The following is a 15,576-nucleotide window of genomic DNA, read 5'->3' on the forward strand; positions in this document are numbered from 1 at the left end:
GCCTGGGTTCACATATACATTCAGGTCCATACATATTGGGACATCGACACAATTCTAACATTTTTGGCTCTATACACCACCACAATGGATTTGAAATGAAACACACAAGATGCGCTTTAACTCCAGACTGTCAGCTTTAATTTGAGGGTATTTACATCCAAATCAGGTGAACGGTGTAGGAGTTACAACAGTTTGCATATGTGCCTCCCACTTGTTAAGGGACCAAAAGTAATGGGACAATTGGCTTCTCAGCTGTTCCATGGCCAGGTGTGTGTTATTCCCTCATTATTCCAATTACAATGAGCAGATAAAAGGTCCAGAGTTCATTTCAAGTGTGCTATTTGTATTTGGAATCTGTTGCTGTCAACTCTCAGGATGAGATCCAAAGAGCTGTCACTATGAGTGAAGCAAGCCATCATTAGGCTGAAAAAACAAAACAAACCCATCAGAGAGATAGCAAAAACATTAGACGTGGCCAAAACAACTGTTTGGAACATTCTTAAAAAGAAGGAACGCACCGGTGAGCTCAGCAACACCAAAAGACCCACAAGACCACGGAAAACAACTGTGGTGGATGACCAAAGAATTCTTTCCCTGGTGAAGAAAACACCCTTCACAACAGTTGGCCAGATCAAGAACACTCTCCAGGAGGTAGGTGTTTGTGTGTCAAAGTCGACAATCAAGAGAAGACTTCACCAGAGTGAATACAGAGAGTTCACCACAAGATGTAAACCATTGGTGAGCCTCAAAAACAGGAAGGCCAGATTAGAGTTTGCCAAACAACATCTAAAAAAGCCTTCACAGTTCTGGAACAACATCCTATGGACAGATGAGACCAAGATCAACTTGTACTAGAGTGATGGGAAGAGAAGAGTATGGAGAAGGAAAGGAACTGCTCATGATCCGAACCATACCACCTCATCAGTGAAGCATGGTGGTGGTAGTGTCATGGCGTGGGCATGTATGGCTGCCAATGGAACTGGTTCTCTTGTATTTATTGATGATGTGACTGCTGACAAAAGCAGCAGGATGAATTCTGAAGTGTTTTGGGCAATATTATCTGCTCATATTCAGCCAAATGCTTCAGAACGCCGCTTCACAGTGCAGATGGACAATGACCCAAAGCATACTGCAAAAGCAACCAAAGAGTTTTTTAAGGGAAAGTAGTGGAATGTTATGCAATGGCCAAGTCAATCACCTGACCTGAATCCGATTGAGCATGCATTTCACTTGACAAAACTGAAGGGAAAATGCCCCAAGAACAAGCAGGAACTGAAGACAGTTGCAGTAGAGGCCTGGCAGAGCATCACCAGGGATGAAACCCAGTGTCTGGTGATGTCTATGCTCTGCAGACTTCAGGCTGTAATTGACTGCAAAGGATTTGCAACCAAGTATTAAAAAGTGAAAGTTTGATTTATGATTATTATTCTGTCCCATTACTTTTGGTCCCTTAACAAGTGGGATGCAAACTGTTGTAATTCCTACACCGTTCACCTGATTTGGATGTAAATACCCTCAAATTAAAGATGACAGTCTGCAGTTAAAGCACATCTTGTTAATTTCATTTCAAATCCATAGTGGTGGTGTATAGAGCCAAAAATGTTAGAATTGTGTTGATGTCCCAATATTTATGGACCTGACTGTATGCGGTGCGGTATATCGCATGTGATTCGCACAAGAACTGCACCGCATTCCTGTACAAATCACATGAGATTTGTGTGCAGTGCAATTGGGCCCATACATTTTGTATTGCTCTAATTGCACTGTACCCGCACCAAAAAGGCGCAGGACCCTTTTTTGGGTCTGCACTAGAATCGGACCGCATGGGTATTCACGGTCCGATTCTGCACATTGTACTGCATTTTGTCGACCGCTTTGATTTGCCTCAATGATACAGTTGTACCAAATGATCTTTCCTTAAACACACACACACACACATATATATATATATTTATTTAACACACCTGCTCCCTATTTACACCTGAGACCTTGTAACACTAATGAGTCACATGACACCGGGGAGGGAAAATGGCTAATTGGACCCAATTTAGACATTTTCACTTAGGGGTGTATTCACTTTTGTTGCCAGCGGTTTAGAAATTAATGGCTGTGTGTTGAGGTATTTTGAGGGGACAGCAAATTTACACTGTTATACAAGCTGTACACTCACTACTTTACATTTTGGCAAAGTGTGATTTCTTCAGTGTTGTCACATGAAAATATATAATAAAATATTTACAAAAATATGAGGGTTGTACCCACTTCTGTGAGATACTGTATATGTATGTATGTATATATATATATATATATATACATATATAAATATATACAGTATATATACAGAGTGGGTAAAATAAGTACTTATTTTTAAATTAATTTTCCACCACATGTTGGTAAGAACCCTTGCAATCCATACATACACATAAATCAAAACAAATAAGTTCAGAAATTAAGTTATGTGTAATAAAATGGATTGACACAGGGAAAAAGTATTGAACACACTAAATGAAATTTATTCAACACTCCATACAAAATCCTTTGTTAATAATGACAGCTTCAAGATACCTCCTGTATGGGGAAACTAGTCGTATGCATTGCTCCGGTGCGATTTTGGCCCATTCTTCCACACAAACAGTCTTCAAATCTTGAAGGTTCCGTGGGTCTCTTCTATTTTCTATTGAATTCAAGTCAGGTGATTGGCTGGGCCATTTTAGAAATTTTAGCGGTTTATGGTACAGTACTGTGCCATAGCCCGGGATGCATGATCCTGCACGCATGATTGTGGTCTAGCCAGTCAGATGTCCAGAGCTTGCGAACCCGGAAGGAAGACAAGGTGAAGCTGGAAGCCTGTGGAGCGCTGACAGTGCGCCGCTGGAAGGCTCCGTTTTAAGGTAAGTCCTTGATAATATAATATATTAAATTTGCATCTGAGAGTCACGTACTGCCAATATCATCAAAAATAAATCAATTGTAAAGTTCCCCAAGCTGCTAGATCAATCCACCCTCCCCCCCGGAAAGGCAAAATATATATAAAGTAAAGTCCAGAGCATGAATCAAGTATGCAGTTTATAATTCCCTTCCACAGTCATATATTGTAAAATCTCCTACGCTGAATTTCCTCCAGTTCTTCTTATGCTCTCATCAGATAATAAAGTTGATGAAGTCCTTCAATTTATGCGTGAATGTGTGAATCCCTCTTCCTCTTCTCCTAAGATGACTCTCTCTCATCATGACAAAATACATACAAAAACGCATATAGCACATTATGTTGTTAAGTCACAGTTTAAAATATGTATTAAACTCACATGAACTAGACAAATAATGTGCCAAACTTATCCACCACGTGATAACACTCCAATATTCATCATCCTTACTCTCACCCTCCAATCAAAAATATCTTGCATCTATATAAATCGGCCTTGCATCACTCTTCTTTTTTCTTGCTTCAAAAATGACTCCCCCCAAAAAGAAAATGCTCACATAGTATAATCTTGTTATACACAGTGAAAAAAATTTAAAAAGCTTATGTACTCACACTCTTTCCAACTATATAATCACCCCAAACATGTATTCCACCCACCAAGTGTGTTTCACCACCTTTTAAGTCATGCACCTTTCCAGATTCCCCTTTTACATAAAGCATAAAAGTCCCATAGACCGCCACTCCAATGTCTATAGTTCCCTTCACCCGCTGGCTCTCCAAATAGCAGTCATCAATGTGGAACCAAACAAAATTGACCACTGTGTAATATAGTAAAAACCAAGCTCTTTATTCGCTAAAATAAACCCTTGCAATATATAAGAGAAAGCTATCACATAACACCTGGTCCAAGACCTTATCCGATATGTCCACTGCTACACTTCTGGTAGACGTCTGACCTCACTTCCTAACATGTTTCATCATTACGACTTTCTCAAAGGATGTGCCTTCCTCATGGATAGATCCCTGACCCTTTCCATCACAGATCACGTGACCTTTTCAGGGATAGATCCCTGAAGAAGTGACGTGATCTTTGATGTAGCGCATTGGAGGATGGAGCCGGGTGATGTCACAGCAGAGAACAGAAGTTTTTTTTGCTAGTGTGTTGGAATGCAAAGGAGCCTGTTTACATGTTATTTATGTGAGTGGCATTCTTTTTATTAATAAACTTTAATATTTACTACTACACTATGGGCGGCCCTCCTTCTTATTCTTCCTTTTGAGCTTATATCTGACTTTGATTATGAGATCTATACCCGCTGAGGAGACTTATGAGTGGAAAGAGAGAAGAATATAACCCATGGTGGCGTGACCATTTAAGTGATTCTGACCTATATGAGAGTATGGGACTCATATGAAGGTGAGCAGCCATTTAGCACAGACGGTGGAGCACATATGATTTTTTTCATCACAGTGGTGAAGTCACTGGTATGAAGGATTGACACAGCATGGCCATCTATCTATATTGGAGTATTATGTGGACATTTTCGCTTGAACGCATATTGGTTGATTTGTTTGTTACACTTATCACCAGCGTGTTCATTTAATATCATCACTGATAATTGGCACAGATTCATTGTTTATTTTTGATTATATCTGGCATATGATATGCAGTATATATGAATTAAAAATGCATATTGGATTAAGTTTAATATTTACAGCACAGGGGATATGTACACAGTTTGTATTATTATGTGTGTGGGATTGCACTCTAACACAATTTTTGGTTATTAGATCTCTATTTAATTGTTTTCTGTAACTAACTAGAACTTTACAAACTGTTATACCTAATACCCATCTATTACTCTCTTGTTAGGTGATCAACACCTCTACTAATAAAACTAACCACATGCTCTAATGTATATTTCCACAATCCAGCTTGGCCATTGTCCTCTAATGTTACAAGAAATGTATTTATTTATTTCAGGTACTTACATAACTCTGTCAATTTATGCAGCGCTTTACATATATATTGTACATTCACATCAGTCCCTAACCCTTAAGGGGTGTACAATCTAAGGTCCCTAGCTTACATTCATACATACACATACTAGGGTCAATTTAGACAGGATCTAATTCACCTACCAGCATGTCTTTGGAGTGTGGGAGGAAACTGGAGTACCCAGAGGAAACCCACGCAGGCACAAGGAGAACATGCAAACTCCAGGCAGTAGGTGCCGTGGCTGGGACTCGAACCAACAACCCTAGTACTGCCAGGTGGAAGTGCTAACTATTTAGCCACTGTGCTGCCCAGAAACACATATAAACCTCTACAAACTCCCTCCCTGTACTTCCTGTGGTACATGTCCCTTAAAGTAAATATAGTCTCTTCAAGGCAGTATGGAATAGAAATATTGAGCTATGCAATGTCTATCTTTAGGCCTCGTGTACACTGCAGCTCAAGCAGCTGCTCCTACAGGAGTTTGAGCTGTTTTGAAGTCTTATTTTTCTCTGCCTGTTAACTCTCCTTCCTTTTAGCCATTTTGTCAATGCACACTATAGGTGTTTTCAGAAGTTTAGTGGTAAAGGAATTTACAGGCAAAAAAAAACATCACTTGTGTGTTCAGGAGAGGAGCTTTTGAGCATAAAAAATGCTCCAAAGTGAAAAAACACACATTAGCTCGCTTTAATGCATTCTAATGACCAGAATTCTGGGCAATAGAATGCATTAACGCCAGACACGGAAACGCGCCTGAATGCGCATGAGCGTGCAATAATGCGTATTAACACACATGCAAAAACACAGCTTTTTACCGTGTTATTGATTCTGAAAACTCCTGTGGCTCAAAAAACCTTTTGGGCTTCTTAGTGTTTCATGAAGCCTAAAGTGAGGCATCAGTGATGTTCAGTGCACACTCCAAGAAACAAAAATATCTGCCAAATAGATCTTTTACTATACGTGTCATGAATGATTTCTACAATTTACTTTATACAGTATGTATCATGAAAGTCATTTGGTGAAATAACCGGAATTTTACAACACATGGACAGTAGTATAGAGTGTGGCCTCTCTGTAGGCTTATATCAGTGAATTTCAATGCATAAATTATATGAATACACCAAGGAGTCCCTGGCTTACAAATGCCCTCTTCCACATTGTTGCAATCAGATATTGCAGTCATTAGGTCATGTATATGCAGCATACATTTTGCCATTCCATCAGGGAGGAAATAAAAAGTAAATTTCATAGACAGTGACTGGCAGCAGAAAAATATTTTCATTTTGTAAATTCACTGGCCATTTAAAACTTATTTCTTTTTTTTATTTTATTTAAATATTTATTTATTTTACATATATAGTACATATTTCGTCATTATTCTCATACAAAAACCATTTCCAGATCATTAATTACATTTCTTACTATCTTTTTTCCCATTACCACCTACCCCCTATCTTTTCCCTCCTCCCCAAATAAGACCTCCCTCCCCCTATATAAACCCACCCACTCTGCATTGTTCTATTCCCTCTTTTCTCAACTAGAATATAGAATATATAAATACTTCCATCTCTCTCACACTACTACTTCATATATTTCCCCATAAATTCTTCCCATTTTCTCCACTTCTTAGAGAATAACCCCATCTTGTCTTCTTGCATGTAATACAATTTCTCCATCCTTCATATCTGATTCATTCTCTCCACCCAATCCTCTATCTTCGGCACCTCTGGTCTATGCCAGAACGTAGGTATCAGACCCTTCGCCACATTCAAATAGCACCATATACCCGAGTCCTTGTATTTATTTACTGATAGCTCTGTACTATGTAGTAGACACACTTCTGGATCCAGTCCTATCTTTATCTCAGAGATATTCTCAATTAGTTGAACCATTATCTCCCAGAAACCTTGGATCTTCGGGCACTCCCACCATATATGATATAGCGTGCCTATCTTTCCACATCCCCTCCAGCACTCTAGTGTATTTTCCCCACATATCTTATACTCAACCTTCGGTGTAATGTGCCATCTCGCTAAACACTTATCATTTACCTCCACCTCTCTCATACTTATATTCTCGTGTACTAATCTATATATATTTAAAATTTATTTCAATCATCGGTAATGAAAAGCATATGCAGAATTAAAATATAAAATAGTATAAAGCAACTTTACAAAAGTCTTTTAAAACATAAAAATAACTACCTAAATAAATGAATACAGCCTATAAATACATGTTTAAATAGATACAAAAGTGGAATATTTACACTTTTTTAAAAAAGTTATAATGCAATTTTAAGATAATATGAATTAAATATGGAGTTATCAGAAATATAATCCCTATCATTTAAACAATAGTGCTAAATATATATTAATATATATCAAATACACATTTACACAGAAAGGAACCAAATCAGAGGGAGTCTAAGTCATTTAATCTTTTTATGTATGCAGTCCATCAGAAATCTCCAAGGGCCATTCTGAACCATGATTTTTCGCCTTAGTGCTGACCCTTAGCCATACTTAGCAGGAAAGCTGACCCCCAACAAAGTGAAGTACTTGGTCATCCAATGGCATTGTGCTGACTTTCTTGTAAGTAGTTCACCTATTTCTATTCATTATTTGGTCATCAAAAATCCAGTACTGCAGAAAAAGAACAGCATTGTCCTCAAGGAACAGGACAACATTAATCAGACAGTATTGTTTCCTGTCCTCAGAATATACATATGCATGAGCTTTACACACCTAATTAGATTTTATTCTATACTTATTTGTTTTAACCACAGAAAGCCCTTTCAAATACAAAGAATCTTTCAAAAAACACCCCAGAAATCATACAGCTAAAATTCAGTCAAGTTTGTACACTCACTTAGTTGTACTTTAGTTGCTTTTTGCCCAGGTCAGAGCGCATTTTTTAAATCCATTGCAAATTGTAAAAAGACTTAGCAATAGAGGAAGGTGCTTGACATTTTCTCTTCTTTTATTTTAAGTAAATGTCATTAAACTAAACAATTCAAATGGGGCATGTGGTGAAAAATGAAAAAGCAGAAGTTACCTTCAGGTAAGACTGCATGTCAGCAGATAATTATATCAACATGACCCTACCCTTCTTGCCACCTGAGCTCTACTATTGCTCAAAGAGGTCCACCATCACATGAAACTCCAAGAGGAAGTCTCAGGCCTCCCTCATGATCCTAGTGGTTTCCTGTAAAATTGAGAATTTATTTCAAGATTGAACTACTGGCTAATAACTTCCTAAATAACTAAGCTCAGGTTCCAAAACTTTGATTGCATAAGTTGCATTTCTCAGAATTTACTACATAATTAAATCCATAGCAAAGCCAGGCTATAAACACATCTGTTATATGACAGTCAAGGGCAAATACTATACATACAGTAGTTATTTTGCAGAAAACTAGTAGACAAACCCTTAAACAATATTTACTTGTCAGTACCTATGTACTGTGCTTTGAGTCTTATCTGAGAATAAGTCCTTAAAATGTTTGTTTTGTTATTAAAGGAGATCTATAAATACAAGAGCTACATTTACTGACTTGCTTTGAAAGGCTGCAGAATTGAGGCTTGTCATTCTGACTTTTTCTAGGGATTAGTTTGACACTCAGTCTGGTGTTTATTATTGTCTGTAGTTCTGTGAGGACATCTGGTTCCCCTAAATGGGGCCAGGTCTCCATACAATCATAGTGAACATGGGCTAGGGCTCCCTCAAACCATAGTTAGTGTGTATTTGTTTTCAAGCCATTTGAAGGAGTACAAACACATTTGAGGAGATTCTGTTTATATTGTTCATTGGGTAAAAACCATGATCTACTCTAGATCAACTTTACATACCCTCCAGCCAACACATGCAAGGAGAAGTGGTATGTATGTGTAGCACCCTCCTAGTTAGCTAGGAAGCTCTAGCTTTAATTGTTAGATAGAGGCTGAGTAGCAGCCTTGGTGTAAAAGCCTGGTGGATCAAATTTAAGTCAGAGCTGAGATTGTGATTTAGATCTTGGAGAAAAATCTAGAAACAATGGGAGGATCCTGGCCAATCCCCAACACGAGGCTTGGCAGGGGACCAGGACAACCTTTAAGAGTAACTGAGCCTGTTCAGCAGGGGGAGAGTGGGAGGAGAGTTCCGATGGAAGATGAGGAAGTGACGCTGGAGAGCAGGAGCTTGGGAGGGGGCCCAGATTGGAGAGGGGCTCACCTCCATGCAGGAATCTTCGAAGGAGGAAAGCTTGTGACTTCCCAAGCCCCCTAAGAGAGGACCACCTGTGTGGCAGGGAAGGAGTGACCCAGCTAGAAACCCTGGTAGCAGCCACCGAGCCACCAGCAACACAGGAGAAGGACTAAGTGAGTAAACCTGCACCCCCTGGGCCAGATAGGGGAAGGAACACTCTGGTGGGAAGTCAGATTAGCGACACCTGGGACTGGGACTAGTGACAGGCACTAGATCCCCTGCTCAGGGATTCCTCCAGGCAGCCTGATAAAGGGGTCTGGGGTGGTACAACCAGAGACGCTGGCTAGCTCTCCAAGAAAATTATATTTTTCTATATAAAAATTTGAATATAGTTCGAGAAAGTTGTCCTCGGTTTCACAGTTCCATCGGGCATCCCGTATACCCCTAACTCTATCCCAGTTCAAATCCCCTAATAAAACTTCAAAACAAAGCTCAAGGTCTGGTTATGGCTCCTGGATGCAAGTTGATGTGGAAATGTTGCTTGGCTGCGCAGAACTAAAGGGGGACCTAAATCTCAGCAGTTTCTATGGGGGTAGTGCTACATATGCTTAGTAGGACAAAATAATAGGCTTTACACATACACATGCCTCTACCGTGGGATGATATCAGAACTTCAAGTGTACCATCACAGACAAGAAAAAAATTAAAGTGAAATTGAGGTAAATAATTACAACAAAATTTAATCCAGTTATGTAGTTATTAAAGATAATATATATTAAAATGCACCTCCTCATTATATAAAGTGATATTAAAGACAATTTTTTTTTAATAACAAACATGTCATACTTACCTCCTCTTCTCAGGTCCCCTGCCGGTACTCCTGGCCCCTCCCTCCTTCTAAGCAGCTTGCTGTGGGGCACTGAGTAGGCTTACTCCAAAGCTGCTGCTCTGTGTGTCCATTCACTCATGGAGAGCCATCAAGCCCTACCCCCCACTTCCTCCTTATTGGCTCACTGGCTGTGATTGACAGTAGCTGGAGCAAACCTTGTGTCTTTACAACCACTCTTTCAGTGAACTCTGTGTACTTTTCATAATTTTCTTAGCAGAAAATAGGTGACTTTAAAAAGTGACTATAGTCTTGGTAACTATTAGGACTCATTCACACTTCAGTGTTTTGGTAGGATAACATTAATGTGTGTTGTGTTACTACAATATAGCACTGCAACACAGCCAAAAATGGACATGCTCCATTTTTACAATGCAAAGCACCACAATGCAGGGTATGTGTGTCCTAGTGCACGGCAGCTGCACACTACAGTTTTAGTCACCTCAATATGGTATATATTGTGGTAACTCATGATAAAACATGCACTTTATAAGATATTACTACAATGCATTTATAAAAATGGAGCCTTACTGCTTGGGCATCGCTAGGCAGAGTCAGTACACTGAAAACATTTCCAGTGTCAGTATATCCAAGGCAAACAATATAGATTAAAGCCACTCTCCATCAGCTCATTCTTTATTGCAACAGACAGAGGATGGATGTTACAGGACAATGTTCTGTTTTAAAACACAATTTTCCATTGGACACCACAAAGCACAAAGAAATGCACAGAGCCAATTAGAAGGGATCTGTAGTCTATGATCACAGTTACCACAAAATATAAATGATGGCTGCGATTAGAAGCTGACTCACCTGTTCCTCTAATACAACAATTAGTTGAATGAAAAAAGGGAGATTCATAGTTGTATGAAAAAAGGGAGATTCACTCCTGATCTTAGCCAGCTCCAGTACAAGAGCCAGCCATAACCAATGCCAGCCAGTATCACCTGCCATTCTGTACCAGTGCCAGTAAGTGCCAGTGCCATCCAATACTAGTGCCATGCAGTACCAGCATAAACCAGTGCCACCACAGCCAATGCCAGTGCTAGATAAGGAAATGTTATATGTAAATTATGTCCCTTGAAAGCCTGTAGATGTGCCTTGAATTTTGCTCCCTCCCACTAGACTGCAAAATAGTCTCACACGTGGTATCATCATACTCTCGTGTGTGAAATATCTTATTAAATTGACAGCTTTGTGTAAAAATATCAATTTAATTTTCTTTCCAGTGTCTGGCACTTCAGTTCCCACAAACATGTGACAAATAGCCAGGAACACTTCAAAATAAAAGATTGTGCTAAAAGGTCAAATCCATAAACCAGCAGCTAGCACACAATTAGTTACAAATGTTAAGATCAAATAAACCAATCTAAAGTGCAGCACTTATAAAACAAAAACAAAACAAAACTAATATCAGTCCAGTATGTGTACGCATCTATAATAAGATGTCCATGCAAACAAAAGAGCTGCATTGTGAATTATAGGTGAAATAAACTTCATATACAGTAGATCTCCACATAATAGAGTAGAAAAATCCTCCAGGTGAATAAAACACACTCAGTGCTCCCACACCAGTGCCCAGGTCAAAGGCTTTCCAGAATGGTATGACCCACAAAATGAGAAATCATATAACACTTGAAAGTAATTAGCTCCAACCCTGCATATACCATATCATCACTTCACCATATACAGTATATCGGCATGGAAAAATGAGAACACTCTAAATAGTGTAAAATCAATGGTATCAAATATTTATTAAAAGCATAGACAAAGCTTTATAAATTAAACTCCCCAGGAGATCACTTCTAAATTCCGAAATAAGCAATGACGTCATGAGTGTGAGCTCTGCCCAATAGTCAGGAAGTCTGATGTGTAATTTATGACCCTTGAAAGCCTGAAGGTGCTCATGGATTTTGGGCCCCTCTATGCCTCTATACAGCAAAATAAGTCTCATACATGTGGTGGCCCCATACTCTGAAGGAGTAAAACAATGTGATTTGGTGTGCAATTGTATGTATGCTTATGATGTGTGTGGGAAATAACTTGTTAAATTGACACATTTGTGAAAAAAAATAAATTTTAGTTACTTTCTTTATATTCCAAAAAATTGTGGCAAAAAATTCTAACTTCAAAATACTCACTATTCCTCTTACTAAATACCTAGGCAGCTACCTTCCAAAAAAGTGTAATTTGAGGGTGTTTGTGTTGCCCTGGCATTCTAGGCCTTGTTTACACATATGGTTAGGAGGGCATTAAAAGCGCGCAGCTTAGCCATATTTTTGCCTTCACACACACAACTGCTCCCCCATACTGTATATTGCAAAGTCATCAAAGTGGGTAGTTCATATGTTGTAACAGTGCAGCAAAAATTATCCCTGCTGTCACATTCAATGAAGGGCTATGAGAAAGTGGATTGTTCTTTAGAGAGCAACGCTAGTGTAAACTAGCTCTTACAGCCTTGAGAAATGTGAAACACATAAATTTGAAATGTATATGCATCATAATTTGTAGACTCTCTAACTTTTTACACAATCTAATTAATATATACAGTACCTATATGTTGTTTTAATAAAGCAAATGAAGAAGAATACATTTGGCTTAAAGCGGTTGTAAAGCTTGCATTTTGTTCTGGGGTTCCCTGCCAGCAGTGTCCTCTCCTTCTCTTCCCCAAGTGCCCCCATAGCAAGCAGCTTGCTATGGGGGTACTCATGAAGGCGCATTCCCGAGCCAGGATGTGTGCTTCTATAGACACACAGAGAGCGGCCCGGCCCCACCCTCTGATCCCTCTTCACAGGATTTGATGGACAGTAGCAGGAGCCAATGGCTCCCTTTGCTGCTTCTGTGTCTTGTAATACAAAAAGAGAGCAGAAGAGCTGCCGCAGAAGGAACAGTACTGGATTGAGAGAAGGCTCAGGCAAGGTTTTTTTTTTTGGGGGGGGGGGGGGACTGTAGAGAGCTGCTATTGAAAGGGTTTTTTTTTTTACCTTAATGCAGAGAATGCATTAGGGTGAAAAAAAACCCTTTTGCCTTTGAAACCACTTTAAATTTATGAAGGAAGATTGTTTGCAATGGATTTTGCCAGAAACAGAAAATAAACTGTTCTTTTTTTTAATGCCAGTCCTTTTTCCTATATATTGTAAGAAAGTACAAAATACATTGGTGATTAAATACAGTCAAATGAAAACTCTGTCTGCCTCAAAAAATTATATACTGTAGAGTTAACCTGGGTACAGTGTTGCATGGCTGAGTAATTTTCAGTCAAGCTACCACAGCCCTGAAAACTGAAAAATTACCTAGAAGAAAGGGGGGTCTAACATATAGGTCCTCAAGTTGTTAAACAAGATTTTCCTATATTATCCTGTCACTCTTTACATATAAGCCATGATCCACCACCTTAAAGCAAACCTGTGGCTAAACAAAAAGTCAAAAGCTAAAATCCCAAGGAGATAGCATAAACATTCAGTTTATGCTTCTTGTTACAACATATAGGAGACAAATAATAAGGGACTTTTAAGGTACCAGAAAGAGTCATAAAGTGCATACAGTATAAACAAATTTGATAGTCATAAAATAGTGCATAATCAATACTCACAAATATTCCCCATGTTGCTTGTCTATTATTCTAAATAATGAGAACACTGTCTTCTAAAAGTCCATTTATAGCATGATCACAACATTATTGGGGGAATGATGAGCAATGGACTTGTGTTTCATTGATTTACAACTTCTTCAGGAATTAATGGAGTGTAAGTAATTTAAAGTATACAATACAAAAATGAAACCATAAATAATAAAAAAAATATCAATAATAAATGCAAAATACAAACTAAAGTACAATGTCTTATTTTATTACGTTTATGTACAGACAAGAGAAAAACAGCTATATGAAATTATGTGGAGATCAGCATTTACAAGGCAAGAACAAAAGGAGGCTCTGCCTGGGACCACAGGAAAACACAGCACCAAAGATTGTGAAAGATTTATTTAAACATTCTTATTTGACAGGGTTTATAAATAAGCAGGTTGTCACTGTCTGGAATCTGTAACTATAGCAGTAGAGAGGCTCCCACTGACCAGCAGGACAAGTATACAAGCAGGTCACTCTGTCGGATGATGTGGGCTTATCCAAGGTGTGGGGTCTAACAAATCGGTATTCACCAGACCAACTGGTGTTCACCAGAGCTCCTGATGGTGGAGGTGGGTTTTGCTGCGTGTTAGTACCAGGTCACAGAACTCATGATCACCTTACCAGGAGGTGAGCAAGCTGGGATTCAGTAGCTAATATAGGAGGTAGAGAACAACCTGAAAAATAGTCAGTAGACAATTGGTTCCAGGTCGGGATCAAGCAGAAGAATAGTCGAAGAATAATCCAAAAGATTGGTAACAAGTAGTAGCGAAGACATGAACGGCTGTAGGAGTGACTATTGGCTAGAAAGAGCACAATAATCTAGCAAAAAGGAAGTTCAAAGGCATGACTTTAATAGGAACTTCATGGGAAGAGAAAACGGTTCAAGGTTCAAGACAAACAAGGTTCAAGGCAGGATCATTTAAGTAATTGTCCAGGAAGCTGTCCAGCATTCAAGGTGGCTCAGCAAGAAGAGATATCGCCACAATAGAGTTTGCAGTTTTAGGTTTGGGTCTTGACACCAAAGATAGAGTACACTCATGCATTACTATGTACTATTTCATTAATCATGTACAATTTGTCCCCATCTAAAGAAGTGTAATCAGCCCCGAAGAATCCACTGAAAATAAATACTCAGAAGAGTATTTCAAACAAAATAAGCATATGTGAAATTTTGTATTGCAACCCTTTACAGCAGGGGTATTGAATTAAAATTCAAGGAGGTCCAGTCACTAAAATGTTCTTCTGGCCGAGATCCGAATCACATGTTTGTGCTATGGCTCAGAGTGTAGTCACTGGATGTCTATAAAAAATTAGAAATGTACAATTTCCATAGCAAAAAAGGAAGGGGTGGATGGAAGGAAGGAAGAGAGGAGTGGGTGGAAGGAAGAAAGGGAGGGGTGGGTGGAAGAAAGGGGTGGGTGGAAGGAAGGAAGGGTGGAATGAAGGGAGGAGTGGAAGGAAGGGAGGGGTGGCTGTAAGGAAGGAAGGGAGGGGTGGATGGAAGGAAGGGCTAGGTGGAAGGAAGGAAGGGGTAGGAGGAAGGAAGGAAGGAAGAAAGGAAGGAAGGAAGGAAAGGTGAGTGAAAGGAAGGAAGGGAGGGGTTGAAGGAAGGAAGGAAGGAAGGAAGGAAGGAAGGAAGGAAGGAAGGAAGGGAAGGGTGGGTGGAAGGAAGGGGAGGGTGGAAGGAAGGGGTGGGTGGAAGGAAGGAAGGAAGGAAGGAAGGGGTGGATGGAAGGAAGGAAGGAAGGAAGGACGGAAGGAAGGAAAGCATGGGTATAAGGAAGTAAGGGAGGGGTGGGTGGAAAAAAGGAAGGTGAGGATGGAAGGAGGAAGGGAGGGGTGGGTAGAAGGAAGGGGTGGATGGAAGGAAGGAAGGAAGGAAGGAAGGAACGGGTGGGTGGAAGGAAGGGAGGGGTGGGTAGATAGAAGGGGTGGATGGAAGGAAGGAAGGGAAAGGTGGG

This window comes from Staurois parvus, unplaced genomic scaffold, assembly GCF_062004578.1.
Source record: "Staurois parvus isolate SC_StPar_1 unplaced genomic scaffold, SC_StPar_1.0 ptg000099l, whole genome shotgun sequence".
In the NCBI taxonomy this organism is placed as follows: domain Eukaryota; kingdom Metazoa; phylum Chordata; class Amphibia; order Anura; family Ranidae; genus Staurois; species Staurois parvus.